General features: G+C 44.6%; 1 protein-coding gene across 6 annotated transcripts in view; it reads left to right on the forward strand.

Moving 5' to 3' along the window:
* Ankrd11 (ankyrin repeat domain containing 11) overlaps positions 1-14,934 on the forward strand; it is a 205,938-nt gene that overhangs the window by 15,372 nt on the left and 175,632 nt on the right. For 4 of the 6 annotated variants that reach the window (XM_059263864.1, XM_059263861.1, XM_059263867.1 and 1 more), the window contains exon 1: positions 2,243-2,349. The exons of the other annotated variants lie outside the window; for them this stretch is intronic. The gene's annotated coding sequence lies outside the window, so the exon portion shown is untranslated. Of the gene's footprint in view, positions 1-2,242; positions 2,350-14,934 lie in introns of those variants that run through there. 6 annotated transcript variants of the gene reach the window in all.

Raw genomic sequence — 14,934 nt, forward strand, 5'->3', positions numbered from 1 at the left:
TAACTGAAGGTTTGAGAAACAAAAATGTCCATGGTTACAATTACAGCTATGTGTCACAAAGCTGGGATGTTGAACACGGGTGGTTTTATCATAGCATGTCCTCCCAACGCTATATGCTGAAAAAGGGGAAAGGTCATCTCCAAGGTCCCATCCACTTTGGAATTTGCAATTCTACGATTTAATAATTGTGCTCTGTAAAGACTTTGTTTACACATTGTTTTAAGAGTTCAATAAAATACAGAAAACAAAACAAAACAAAACAAAACCCCAAAACCAACCAAATCAAATTGTCAAAGAGCTATTTCCAGGACAGCCAAGGCTACACAGAGAAACCTTGTCTCAAAACCAAACCAAACCAAACCCTTAAAGCCCCCAAACAAACAAATAAGCATAAATACTGATTTTGGCCACTTAGCTTTTCTGGTTTACAAGTACATAGATTCACTTAAGTAGGACAGGGACTGACTGGAGGTTTGATTAAACTTTTTTTTGGTAGATTTTACTTTTATGTGCATAGGTGCTGGTTGTGCCAGTATGTATGTACGTATACCAGTGCATATCTGGGGAGAGGGTGTTGGATCCTCTAGAACTGGAGTTATGGATGCCGGGAATAGAACCCTGATCTTCTGGAAGAGTAGCCAGTGCTCTTAACTGATGAGTCATCTCTTCAGCTTCCAATTACTTTTAAAGTATTTATTCGATGTGTATTCTATATATGTGAATATGCCACACGTATGTGAATTCTTGAAAGGTCAGAAGAGGTCGTGAGATCCTCTGGAGCTGGAGTTAACAGGTATTTGTGAAATTGTCCAAGATGGGTGCTGAGAAACAAACCCTGGTTCTCTGGAAGGGCAGCAAGTGTTCTTAACCGCTGAGCCATCTTCCAGCCTTGATTACTTGGTATTTTATTTTTTGAAACAGGGCCTCACTGTGTAGCCCTAGCTGGCCTAGAACTAAAAAAAATCCAGTCTGCCTGCCTCCTGAGTGCTGGGATTAAAGGCGTACATCACCACATCCGATTACTTTATGTATTTTGAGACAATGTCTCATGTAACTCAGACTGCTCTTGAACTCCAAATGTACCCAACAATATACCTTGAGCTCCGGATCCTATTGCCTCAGCCACTGCAGCGCTAGGATTATACCCTGTGCTTTGAATTTTCAGCTAATTTGCAAACAAAATCTACTACAGAAATCATCATTAAACTTTTCTGCGTTCTGTAAACTTAAACAGTAAGGCACAGGACTATTCGACTTTGCAGCCTGAGGTTCGTCATCTTTCCTTGGTTCTATGAACCCTCGCGCTGAAGTTTCTTGAGCTGGGGGAGGGAGGCGGTCGAAGCACGGGGTCTAAGGAAACTGACGGGTAGCGTCTGGCGCTCACCACATCCCGGTTGCTAACGTGGCTCTCGGTGCTTAGAGGGAAGCGCTGTCCAAGAACACCTCCAGGAAAGAGCCGAAACGCGGGCGGGGGCTCGAGCTACGTTTCTCCTTCATGGTCACCAAGCTGTCTTTGCTACTTCAAGAGCCTCCGGTCGGCTGGAGCCACGTTTTCTCGAAGCTCACACAGACTCGCAGGCAACATGGAACCGCGTGCCGCTACACAACGCCTGCCAGAAGAGCACATATCTAACCTTCCGGCTCCTTCGACAACAACCTTGTTTCTCGATCGCGTTCTCATCACTTCCGGCACTGAGTAAAGCCAATCGTCGTACCTCGTAGCGCAAGACCCACCCTCTGGTATGGGAGGGCAGCCAATCTAGTTACCTTTTCCGCCTGCGTCTCGGATACATGGATGCACAATTTCGGCCAATCATTCCCGAGACGTCTTCCTAGTCCCACCTCAGACCTGTTACGGAAGCCGTCAGGCCGCCTGCGCCCTTTCACCCCCGGATCGCATTTCCTCTCCGACGTGACGTGAGCGGCCCCTGCCGCTCTGCTGGGCGGGCCAATGGTGGCGGCGGATACGGCGAGCCAATGGGCGGGAGCCTCTCATGCGGCCGGCGCCCGCCGCAGCCACCGCTGGGTCCTGGAGCCAGAGGCCGCCCGCGATAGAGCGCTATGGACCGAGGGCCCCAGCCGGGGAGGCGCCGCGGCGGAGTCCGCGGCCAGACGCCCCCACAGTAGCGCCCGCGTGAGCACCGCCGTCCCGCGTGAGCTTCTGCGCGCCTTGGGCGGGCTTGCATCCCGCCGGCCTTGCACTCGCCGCAGCCCACAGCCCGCGCTCCGCCGCCGCCGCCGCCTTCCCGCCCGGGCCGCGCGGCCCGGGAAACGCGGCCGCGGACTGCATGGGCAGCGTCCGCGCCCCGCCGCCGTTCCGCCGCGGAGCCGCGTCGCCCTCGGAGCCGGGTGAGAGGCGCCGAGGACCTGGGGGTGGTGGTCGAGGCGGGCGCCGGGCGTTCCCGCGGCCTTTGCGGCCTGCAGGCCCTCCTCCGCTGCCCGACGCCGCGGGTGCCCCGGGGCGGGCCGGGCGCCGCGAGAGGCTGGTTGGTGGGCCGCGGGGTTCCTTGCGAGCGGCCATGAGGGGCTGAGGGCGGGCTCCGAGGCGAGCCTCGGGGCGTCCCAGGGTCGGGCGGCAGTGAGGGGCTAAGGGAGGGCTCCGGGGCGGGCCGGGGTGGCTGTGAGGATCGAGGGCGGGCCTCGGTTGAGGGGCGACGGTGGGCCAGTGGGTCTTGGGACTCTTGTGAGCTCGACGGAGGTCTTCCGGAGGTCCCTGGGGTCTGCAGTGATGTGGGGCGCCGACCTCTGACCCTCGGGAGGGGCCCGGTCGCTGGGCTGGTGGTAGTTGTTATTCCCAGCGTCCCTATTATTATCGTGTTTTGAAATGGGAGCAGGCGGCCCTCGGGCTGCGAGCCGAGCCGGAGGGGGCGGGCGAGCCGGGGACCTGGAGCTGCGGGGTGCGGAGGCGCGCAGGCCCGAGTGGGGGCAGGAATGCGGGGCGGCGGGGGGCGTCTGGGGGAGGGGAAGGCGAGACTGGGGGCGAGTGGGAGGAAAGCGATGTAGGCGACGGCTGCAGAAGCAGCCCTTGGCCTCAAGGAACAATGTGAGACGTTGCTTGAAATGTTAATTTCCGTTCCTCATTTCATCATCCCCTGGCAAGGCGGTAACGCTGTGTGTGTGTGTGTGTGTGTGTGTGTGTGTGTGCGCGTGTGTGTGCGCGTGTGTGCGCGCGCGCGTGCATGTGTACGTGTGTGCAGGGTTGGCCTTGCCACATGGATCCAACCCCCTCACAGACGGATGTGCGGTTCAGTTCGGATGTATGTGGCTCGATGTGGAGTCTTAATTTTTTTCTTGAGGCCTTATCTTGACCTGGTGCTCCAGTAGGGTTTTCTGTTTTTGTTGTGTTTCTGGAAAGCTAGTCTAGCATAACCGCTTACAGGGATTTTGGAAGTCTTGTGAAGGTTAAGCTGGTCCTCAGTAAGGCTGTATGTTCTGAAATCTGGTTACATGGGTCTAGTGCTCATGTTTCATAGTAGTTTCTGCTGTCATGGAAGTTTTACATCCCCTTGAGAGAACTGTGTAGTTTTATAAATTTACCGATAAAAAAAAAGGTTTTGTGCTTATTTGGTGAGTTTTCTGTGGTCCTTTGGACACTGTCCCTAATACTCCATTCAACTGAATAAAGGGGCACAATTGTTGAACGTAAAAACTTATTTAGGCTATTGGGTCTTCAGGGGATGAGGAGACTTACTCAGCAAAACGTGTAGGTGATATGGGTTGTCGAAAAGCTATCGAAACAGTTACTGGGTTGTGTGTGAGATACCCAGTCAGTGGTATAACTTGCATAGTTCCATGGCGGTCTCCAAGAATGTTATTTGTTGCCTTGAGACCTTCTTTTCTTGAACATTGGCTGCCCGGAAGACCTAGAGTTCTGTCTGTGTCTTTTGAAATGATTGCACAAATTCTGTGATGTCACTTTGCAGCTACACTTAAACGGAAAAATGCCTTGCTTCACTTTGATTGTGACCCTGAATTGGATCTCCATATAGCTGATGTTTCCTCCCCCACACTTCATTCAGCTGTTGTTCTCCTTTCTGTAGTTTCACGCTTAAGAGCAGGATCTCATGTGATAGGCTGGCCATCCTGAATGGAATGGGATGGGAGGGAACAAAGGCCAAGTTGCTATGACATTTTTCTCTTCTTTGTGCTTGCCTCTTGCGTTCCTTGAAAAGCAACCCAAAAGATACTGCTAAATTTGACCTCAGCTTGATTCTTTCAGGAGTGTTTATTTTTATTTTCCTCCTTTTTTTTTCTTCCTGTGGTAAACAACGTACAACACAATTTACCGAAAGTTCTCTATAAGTATCACCTAGTTTTGAATTCCTCGTTTACAGTTCTAACTTTCTACCAGCCTTCCAACTTGCATTTTTCTGTTAGAGGCTTTTCTCTAGACTAGCCATGTTAATCATGCTGCGCTATCAGAGCCTTTCATCTCACTAAACCAGATGGCTACTGATGACTAGTGGCTGTCATGTTAGCTATAATTACAGTGTTGATTCAGTGACAAGAAGAATTTTCTACAAATAGAGTTAAAGAACCTATGCTGTTTGTATTTAAGAATATTTTTCTAGAAGCTTTGTGTGTGTGCCTTGGATACCTAAGTGGGTTTGACATAGTAAAATTATGTTCATCAAATATAAGAGGAGGGTTATTTTGCATATTGGCAGTGAGCCCATCATCAATTAAATAACATAATTAGAAAGCATCAGTAAATGCTGGTTCAGAGAATAATCTGCATTTGTTGCCAAAATAAGTGTTTTGATCTGTCCATTACCCCGTGTAAGTCCCTTCATCCCTCAAATGGTAAGTGTAATGGATGAGCTTCTCTTAATAGCAAGATATTTGCTAGTTAATAGGTGAAAATGATGATGCATTGCATGTCTGACCGCATGCTGTGACAGTTTATTACTGCTGTTTAGGCAGTGCTCTGAGACTGAGCATGCCCTTGTGATAACTTTAAACAAAAATCGAATGAACTCAAGTAACTAGGAGTTATTGTCTTGAAATGTTTTCAGTATGTGTTCTCATTTGAATTTCAAATGGAATTTCTGTCCAATTCAGCTTTCTCAGTTTTGTCTTAAAGCTATATGAAAGAGGGTGTCAGTCCTCGGCTCCGGAACTCAGGCAGTTGGATAATTGGCATGGAAAGCCTTTTTAGGCTTAGGAAATGATCCGCTTTAATGACTACTTCATTAATTCCTATAGATATTTTTATTTTTAAGTGGCTTGCTTGTTTGATGGATATTTGTGGTATCTCTTAAGCTAGACTTGAATTCAGCTTTGTATTTAAATTCCTGTTTTTGTTCTGTACTTTGAAAATTATCATTTAATTATCCTGTCCAATTTTCCTTGTAATTAATTTTTAAACACAAACACATTTTTTTTTTGACAGTTTCAAGTATTCCATGCTGTCCTTGAACTCCTTATGTAGCAGAAGATAACCTTGGATTTCTGACTCCTTAACCACCACCCAATGCTAGGATAGTACAGGCATGTGCTACCACACAGGACTTCCTGAATACCAGGCAAGAGCTCTACCAGTTGAGCTACATATCCAGCCCCTCAAACCAAGACAGAGACAGAGATAGACAGAGAGAGGACAGAGAGAATTTTATTTATCTCGTAAATTTATTTTACATATGTATATTTATTTATATGCATTGGTGTTTCTGCCTTCATGTATGTCTGTGTGAGGTTGTCAGATCCCCTGGAACTGGAGTCATAGACAGGTGTGAGCTGCCATGTGGGTGCTGGGGATCGAACCTGGGTCCTGGAAGAGCAGCCAGTGTTCTTAACTGCTGAGCTGGTTTGCTTTCCAGCACCCACATGACAGCTCACACCTGTCTGTGACTCCAGTTGCAGGACTTCTGACACCCTCACACAGACATACATGAAGGCAAAACACCAGTGAACATAAAATAAAAATAAATTATATAAATATGACAGAACTACAGATAACTGTTTTTATGATAAGCATCAAAATGGTTATTGTGAGCTGGTGTATGCTTATAATCCCAGTAATTTGGTAGGGTCAGAATTCAAGGTCATGGTTGGCTACATAGCAAGTAGCCTGAGCTACTCAGGATTTTGTCTCAGAAAACCAAAACTAGGGCTGGTGAGATGGCTCATCTGGTAAAGTGCTTGCTGCCAAGTCTGATGACCTAACTTTGATCCCCAGATCCTACATGGTGGAGAGAACTGATTCCCTCTAGTTGTCCTTTGACTTTTGCATGCATCCAGTGGCATAGGCCCACAAACAAACAAACCCCCAAAACTCAAACCCTTAAAACCCCACCCCCAAAACAACAGCAGCAACAAAGAAAATACAACCTAACTTTGATTCTACGACAAGCTTCTGCTAAGATTCTTGGTCCTGTCACTCTTAAAAGAATGGCTACCATGGCCTTTTGATTTCTAGATCAGATCTCATTCTTCATTCTTGGACTTTGACATACTTACTCATGCTTGTCTGCTGAGTGCCCATTCTAGCTCTTCATACTCCTTCCTCCTGCTTTGGGTTTTAGTTCAGTATTACTTCCTCTCAATACAATTCCTTCCTCTGCTCTCCTCCCCTTTCCTCTCCTCCTTTCCTCCCTCCCTCCCTCTTTTTTTTTTTTGAGACAGGGTTTCTCTGTGTAGCTTTGGAGCTCGTCCTGGAACTCACTCTGTAGCCCAGGCCTCGAACTCACAGAGATCTGCCTGCCTCTACCTCCCGAGTGCTGGGAGTAAAGGCGTGCGCCGCCACCACTGACCCTCCCTCCCTCTTAAGACAAGGTCTCATATATATCTCAGTGTAGTAGAGAATGACCTTGAATTTCTGATCTTCTGCTTCTAGAGTACTAGGGCAACTGGTATATACTGCCACACCCTGTTAATTCTGCTGGAAGTTGAGCCCAGGGCTGCTTGCAAGCTGTGGAAGCAGTTTCCTGATTGAACTATATTCCTAGGTCCTCCCATTCTAGCCCCCTCCCCCCCCTCTTTTTTCCCCCTTGAGACAGGGTTTCTCTGTGTAGCTCTGGCTGTTGTCCTGGAACTCTCAGAGATCTGCCTGCTTCTGCTTCCCAAGTACTGGGATTAAAGTCATGCGCTGCCGCCACTACCACCGCCGAGCTAGACAGGATATTATATAGCCCAGGCTGATTTTTGAACTGAGTATGTACTGAGGACTGTCTTTTATTTTTTCATTTTTAAAATTATATTTATTTATTTATTAGTGTGGAAGACAAGGATCCTTGAATCATGGATCCTTCTGTCTCAGCCATCCAAGTAGTGAGATAACTAGGCCTGGTTGTTACTGAAACTTAATCAAGGAAAGTGTCTCCCTACTTCGTTACAGCCACAAAGAACTTGAATAAAATTTGTCAACTGTCTAGTACTTGCTTTGATGTGTTCCCCCTGTCTTTTCCTTGCTCCAAAGATGATGTTGTATGCTTTAATGAAGATAAGGATGATCTCATTGGTAACATTGGCCCAGCCCTGGGTGTTACAGGAGAGTCATAGAATTGGTTTAACAAGTATTTTTGGAATTGTTTAAAGCAGCAGTTCTGTGGGTAGAGACCCCTTTGGGGGTCCAATGACTCTCTCACTGGGGTTGCCTAAGATAATCGGAAAACACAGATATTTACATTATGATTCATAATAGCAAAATTACAGTTATGAAGTAGCAATGAAAATAACTTCACGGTTGGAGGTCACTGCAACATGAGGAACTGTATAAAGGGTCAGAGCATTATTAGGAAGATTGAGAAGCACTGGTTTAAAGCCTGTATTTGGAAGTATATGAATAATTTTGATTGAGGGAATTGACTGGCTAGAAATATTAGGTCCTGCTTCTCCATTAGTCTTCATTACAAATTTGCCTTTGTAGTTTAGCTGAAGATGGTGGGACACAGCTTTCACAATTGATACAGAATAAGAGAAAGATAGGTTATTTTTTTGTGGTAAGAAAATTGCTTTCTGTGAAAGAAATTTTAGTAGGACTTTCTTTCAGGACAAAGGAAAAGTCTACAAGCAGTTTCTACTCTGATTTCCACACCTTTCCTTTTAAGGTCCCAGTGTTGTGGTTTAGTAGAGGCTGTGTGTATGAAGTTTACTGTTGCTGCTCACGGGGAAGAAGTACTTTATCTCCGGTGAGCACCTTCTCCTTAAAGGCGACATAAACAATGGTTTACTGTTATAGTAGGGTCCTATGAAAACTTAAGCATTTTATGAGATAAGCTGTTTGGGTCTTTAATACCAGCAGGGAAATCTCTTGAGTTCCAGGCCAGCCTGGTCTACAGAGTTCCAGGCTGCCCAAAGCTGCATAGTGGAGTCCTATTTCAGAACAAGCAAGTAAACACCTCTCTTCCCAAACCTTTTTGGAGGGAAATATACCAAAGTGGAGTTGCATGTTTTTGTTTTCCCTTGTAGGCCTAGGTTTTCTCTTTGTTTTTGAGACAAGGTCTCATGTAGTTCAGGGTGGCCCCTAGCTCCTGACCATCTAGTTCTGGACTGTTTGAATTACAGTGTACTCTGCCATGTACAGACAGCCTTAAGTCAGTCTGTATGTATGTATTGTGTGTGTGTGTGTGTGTGTGTGTGTGTGTGTGTGTGTAGACACACACGTATAATTAAATGATTTTTTTTTTTTTTTTTTTAAAGACAGGGTTTCTCTGTGTAGCTCTGGCTGTCTTTGAACTCACAGAGATCCACCTACCTCTTCTTCCTGAGTGCGCTGGGGCCAAAGGCTTGCACCACCACTGCCCAGCTAAACGATCTGTTTTTATTTTCTTTATATGCGTATTTTGTCTGCATATATGTTAGTGCACTTCCTGCCATGCCTAGGGCCTGTGGAGGTCAGAAGAAGGTGTCATATCTTCTAGAACTAAAGTTATGTACAGTTGTAAGCCACCATATGGGTGCTGGGAATTGAACTTGAGTCCTCTGTAAGAGCAAGTGCTCTTAACTGCTGAGCCATAGTTCCGGCCCTAGGCTAATAAATAGTCTTATACTTCCTAATTTTAAAACAGGAACCTGGTGGTTGGGATGTAGCTCTATGGTACAGCACCTGTTTACCACGCTCTAGGCATTGGTTCCTCTGAGCACTGTGGTAGGAGCATGTTTATATAATTGGCAAATGGCTTTTATTTGCTTATTTACTTATTTCACTTATTCAGTTAGTTATTTAGTTGTCCATCCATCCATTATTTTTTGAGATGGGGTTTCTTTGTGTATCCCTGGCTGTCCTTACTCTGTAGACTAGGCTGGCCTTGAACTCAGATCCACCAACCTCCGCCTGCCACATGCTGGGATTAAAGGCATGTGCTACCACTGCCCAACAGCACACTTTTTATTTTTATTTCTTAAGATCTTTGTTTTTGTGTAATTAGGCTGATCTCAAAACTTGTGATTGTCTTGCCTCAGCCTTCTGAATGCTAATTACACATATGTACTAAGACACCAGGGTAGAAGTTTGCCTTTGAAAAGAAAATTATGTTTGGGAGATGGAGTCTTGAATTCTTGGTTTTGGTTAAGTGGCCTGGGTTTGTTTGGGTGGTGTAGTGGGGAGGGGGGAGAGACACCGGACGGACGGATGGACAGTCAGTCAGTTGACTGGTTTGAACCATTTAGATACAATTCTAGATTTGAGAAATACTATAGTTCTATAGCTGGTTCTGTGAGTAAAGAATTAAGTGGATTTTTATTATTAACACAAATCTATGAGATTGTTCAGAGGCCGAAAATCTTGTGGACAATCAAGGGTGCTTTGGTGACTACTCCTTCCCTTCTCTTCGAAGCCCCAGGCTGTGGTGCTGTTGAAGAAGGATCTGGTTGGGGACAGGTGCTATTTTAAAGGCATTGCCTTTACTGGCTGCTTAAGGCCAAGCCTTAAGCTTCTAGTCTTGTCCTGGCATCATTGTGGTAAATTATTATCTTGAAAATCTGTGGACACGCTTTTTCCATTTGTAAAGCAATCATGTGCATCTGTTTTATAATTAGAAAAAGTTGGCTATTTATTTATTTATTTGGTTTTTGGAGACAAGGTTTCTCTGTGTGACATCCCTGGCTGTCCTGAAACTCAATCTGTAGATGAGTGACCTGTCTTTATGCACACCAGAAGAGGGCGCCAGATCTCATTACAGATGGTTGTGAGCCACCATGTGGTTGCTGGGAATTGAACTCAGGACCTCTGGAAGAACATCCAGTGTGCTCTTAACTGCAGAACCATCTCTCCAGACCAAGAACTTTATTTCTTATTCTTAACAGTTTATTAATAATATCAGGGCTGGAGAGATGGCCCAGTAGTTAAGAGCATTGGCTGCTCTTACAAAGGACCTGCTTTCCTTTCTCAACATCCACATGGTGGCTTACAAACATCCATAACTTCAGTTCTAGGAGATTGGATGCCCTCTTCTTACCTTGGAAGGTACCAGGCACACAAGTGGTGCACATTGATTGATACATGCAGGCAAGCCACTCATACACAAAAAAATTAAAGTAAATTGATAAAAATAGTTTTCCAATGCCTTCCTGAGTAGCCTAAGGCCTTGTGCATGCTATGCAAGTGCTCTACCACTGAGTTAACACCCCCAGCTTACTTGACCATGTTTCTAAATGTGGTTTTTACATCCTGCAGAACAGAAAATAAAAGACCTATAAAACCCCAAAGCAACACTTTTGAAAGAATTAACTGAAAAAATTAGCACTGAGGGTAAGAACACAAGCTGTTCTTGCAGAGGACCCATGTTTGATTCCCAGCACCAACAAAGTGGTCCACAAATGTCTATAACTCCAGTTCCGGGGATCTGATGCCCTCTTTTGTCTCTCCATGTGTCTAGGCACCAGGTACATGCTTCGTGCACAGACTTACATGCGGCAAAACACTCATACATATATGTATATAGTATATGTATGTATGTATGTATGATTTATTTATGTATACGGGTGTTCTATCTGCATATATACTTGCATACCAGAAGAGGGTAGTTATCAGATCCCATGGAACTAGTTGTAGATACTTGTGAGCCACCATGTGGATACTGGGAATTGAACTCAGAAACTGGAAGAACAGTCAGTGCTCTTTTTTTTTTTTTTTTTTTTCTTTAGTGAACTGGAGAGAGATGGGTGAGTAGTCTTTATTCCCTTGGAAATGGGACAGTTGTGAGCTGCCATGTGGGTGCTGGGAATTGAACCCGGGTCTACCAGAAGAACAGCCACTGTTCCCAACCACTGACCTATCTCTCCAGCCCCAGTGCTCTTAATGTATAAGAAGTTACTAAAATGGCTGACTAGTTAAAGGATATGCAGAGCAGGAAAAGCACCTTTCTGATTGGTTACATAGAAGAAACTTGAACTTTCAGATCAACATGCTTTGTTATTATTCCATGACCTCAAGGTTGATATTGATTTTAAGGTTTTAGCCTTTGTGAGTCTCTTTGTTAGATTTTTTTTTTGTGCTCTCTTGCCTCCAGTCTTTTTTTTTTGTGGTGGAGAGAGTGGTTTGAGACAGGGTCTGACTGGCTTAGAATTTGCTATGTAGACCAGGCTGGCCTTGAACTCACAGATCTGCCTGCCTCTGCTTTATGCCCTCCAGAGCTTATTAAATGTGCTAATGATGTGCTTTTTGTTTGTTTTTGGTGGTTCTGAGTCACTTAAGTTTTAATTATGTGTATGTGATGTATGTGAGTTCAGGTCTTCTGGAAGAACAGTATGTTTTTTAAGGCAGGGTTTCTCTGTGTAGTTTTTGGTGCCTGTCCTGGATCTCCCTCTGTAGACCAGGGTGGCCTCAAACTCACAGAGATCCGCCTGGCTCTGCCTCTTGAGTGCTGGTATTAAAGGCATGTGCCACCACCGGCCAGTGAGATTTACCTTTCTTAAGGAAGAAAAGGCTTACTTTAGCTTACCTTTTCAGAAAGGTAGAGAGTCCATAATGGCAGCTAAGGCATGACATGATGACAGGATCAGGAAGCAGAGGCATTGTTCACATGCATTAAGAAGTGAGAGAAAAACAAACAGGAAGTGGGATGGGAGAGGTTATAGGCTTAAAGTCTATCTCTCTAGTGACAAACTTCCTCCAGCAAGTTAAACCTCCTAAAGGCTCCATAACCCCAAAACAGCATGACCAACTGAGAACCGAGTGTTCAAGTTCATGAGCCTATGAAAGACATTTCTCATTTACATCACCATAGGGTCCATTGTTTAATAGCCTGATAATGAAAATGTCTCCTTAAAATATATTCATTTCTGCAGATGGTTTACTGTTCTCCATCCTAAAAGATGGCAGTAACACATCTGTAGCACTCATCGCTGTCCCTTTTTACTTTATTATTATGTGTATATGATATGTATATGTGTGAGGTGCGTGTGTGCCACTGTGTGTGGTGAGGTCAGAGTACAACTTTTGGGAGTCTTCTCCTGTGTTGAGTCTTTCTCTGTCCCGCTAGTGTGCAAATATCCCACAACACTCTCCTACTGTAGGCTTTAGGGAATCAACTAAGGGCATCAGGTTTGTGTGAGCCTTTTACTGACACTTGTGATTGGACCTAGCCGAATACTCCATGTTACTCTTCTACAGCTGATGAGTAACCTTAATTTCTTATTCAGCATAAACTAAAGAGAAAGAGCAGGTTCTAGATGTTATTTGTTTTGAGCCTACCACATGATGCTTGGCATTTGGCTTGGATAGCTCTGGTCTCCTGGGGTTTACATTCTGGAGGGAGAAGTGGGCAGCTCAGTTCAGAAGAGGAAACAGATTGTTCAGAAAGTGACAGGTGGAGGTCAGAGAGCCTCAAAGTGGGCAATTTGGACCTCACATATTTTAGCAGAAGTTTTAATATTAGCAGCTCTTATTTATGTCTAAGACAATAGGAAGGGATTTAGATACTTTTGGTATTTGCCCTCAAAGAATTTTATAAGTCAGTACAAAATGTAAGCTAAGACAATAGAGAGGGAGTTAGAGACTTTTGGTAGTTGCAGATGCCCAAGGTCCTATAAAGGAAGAGTAGAGATCCATGTATTCAGATATAGGTAAATTAACCTTGGGTTTGGTTTTGTTTTCTGCCTCCTGTAGTTTCTTTCTATTCATGTCAGAACATAGATAGTTAATATTCGCTTGAAAAGGATTGGTCTTGAAAAGTCTACTTTTAAAAAGCTTTATATAAGTCAGAGAAAATGATAATACCTGACAGGACATAATATTTTATGTAAAACACATTTAATCTAGACTAAATCTAAGAGTGAAGCTGGGCCGGTGGTGAAGTAATCCTTTACTCCCAGCACTTGGGAGGCAGAGCCAAGCGGATCTTTGAGTTCGAGGCCAACCTGGGCTACCAAGTGAGTTCCAGGAAAGGCGCAAAGCTACACAGAGAAACCCTGTCTCGAAAAACAAAACAAAACAAAACAAAACAAAAAAAAGAGTGAACAGTTGTGGGTTTTTTTGGTTTTTTTTTTGTTTTTTTTTTTTGACAGGGTTTTTCTGTGTAACAGTCCTGGTTGTCCTGGACCTGACCAAGCTATCCTTGAACTCAAATCCATCTGCCTCGGCCTCCCAAGTGCTGGGATTAAAGGTGTGCACCACCATGCCTTGCATATAGTGAGCATTCTTGTTACCTCAAGTCAGTAGGATGCAGTTCTTATCCTGATTGTGAACTTTGGTCTGCTGTCACCTGCATTCAGTTGGTTTGGTGGGTGACTCTCATAGCAGTTCTGTTTCTGTCAGGGCTCTGAGTCTTGCTTAGCATAATTACAGATGAGGAAATAAAGGAGAACAGAAGGACAGGGAAGGAGATGACCCACCTGAAACTGCACAGTATTGAAACATTAGATAGTATTGAGCCCTATATTTGCTTTGTGCTTTCTGATTTCTCTTTTCACTGAAAGGCGGCACTTTGTGGCTTTCTGGTATGTCTGGATGGCTAGAGTCACTTTTGGGTGATTGGGCATCCATTGTGGGTTTTCGTTTTTGTTTTGTTTTGTTTTTCAAGACATGTTTTCTTTCTCTGTGTAACAGTCCTGGGTGCCCTGGGATTCACTTTGTAGACCAGGTTGGCCTTGAACTCACAGAGATCCACCTGGCTCTGCCTCTCGAGTGCTGGGATTAAAGCCGTGTACCACTACCACACCCGACTTGTTATTTGTCTCTTACTATGTAGCCTTAGCTGGCCTGGAACCTGCTATGTAGAACAGGCTGTTCTCAAACCCATAGGTATCCACCTTTCTCTGCGAGTGCTGGAATCAAAGGCATATGCCATGGCCACACCCAGCCAAATAAGAGTTTTTAAACAAAGCTCTGTGGTGTTGACACTTAAGTGACTGATGGACCCAGGATGATTCAATTCCTAGGTGGGCAGACAGGCAGAAATAGCAGTATAAATTTTCATCCTACCTTTTGAAATTTATTTATTTATTTAGTGACAGGGCTTCACTATGTAGCTCTGGCTGGCCTGGAACTCACAGAGCTCTGTCTGCTTCTTCTGCCTCTGGCGTGCTGGGATTAAGGTGTGTGCAACTATGCCTGGCTAGCAGTATACATTTTATTTAAAAAATAAAAAAGACATTTATTTTACTTTATGTGTATGAATGCTTTTCCTGCATGTATGAATGTGCACTATGTATGCACCTGGTGTTCAAGGAGGTTAGAAGAGGGCATGATACTGGAGTTAGGAGTAGTTGTGAGCCCCTTGTGGGTGCTGAAAACCAAGCCCAGGTCCTCTGCAAGAGCAGCAAGCGTTAACTACTGAGCCATTTAAAGTTTAAACATTTTAAAACTTAAGAGTTTTTTTCTGGAATATTCCATGCAATATTTACAGATGATGAGGGCACTATTGTAAATGTGGCAGTTTGACATTGCTTGAAGAGGCTGTAGGATACCCTTGGCTCTTTAAAGTCTTCTCAGAACTGTTTCCCTTTGTCAACAACCATCCATTTTACTTTTTTCAGAGAGACTATGCTGGTTAT

Source organism: Peromyscus eremicus, chromosome 5 (genome assembly GCF_949786415.1).
Source record: "Peromyscus eremicus chromosome 5, PerEre_H2_v1, whole genome shotgun sequence".
Taxonomy (NCBI): Eukaryota; Metazoa; Chordata; class Mammalia; order Rodentia; family Cricetidae; genus Peromyscus; species Peromyscus eremicus.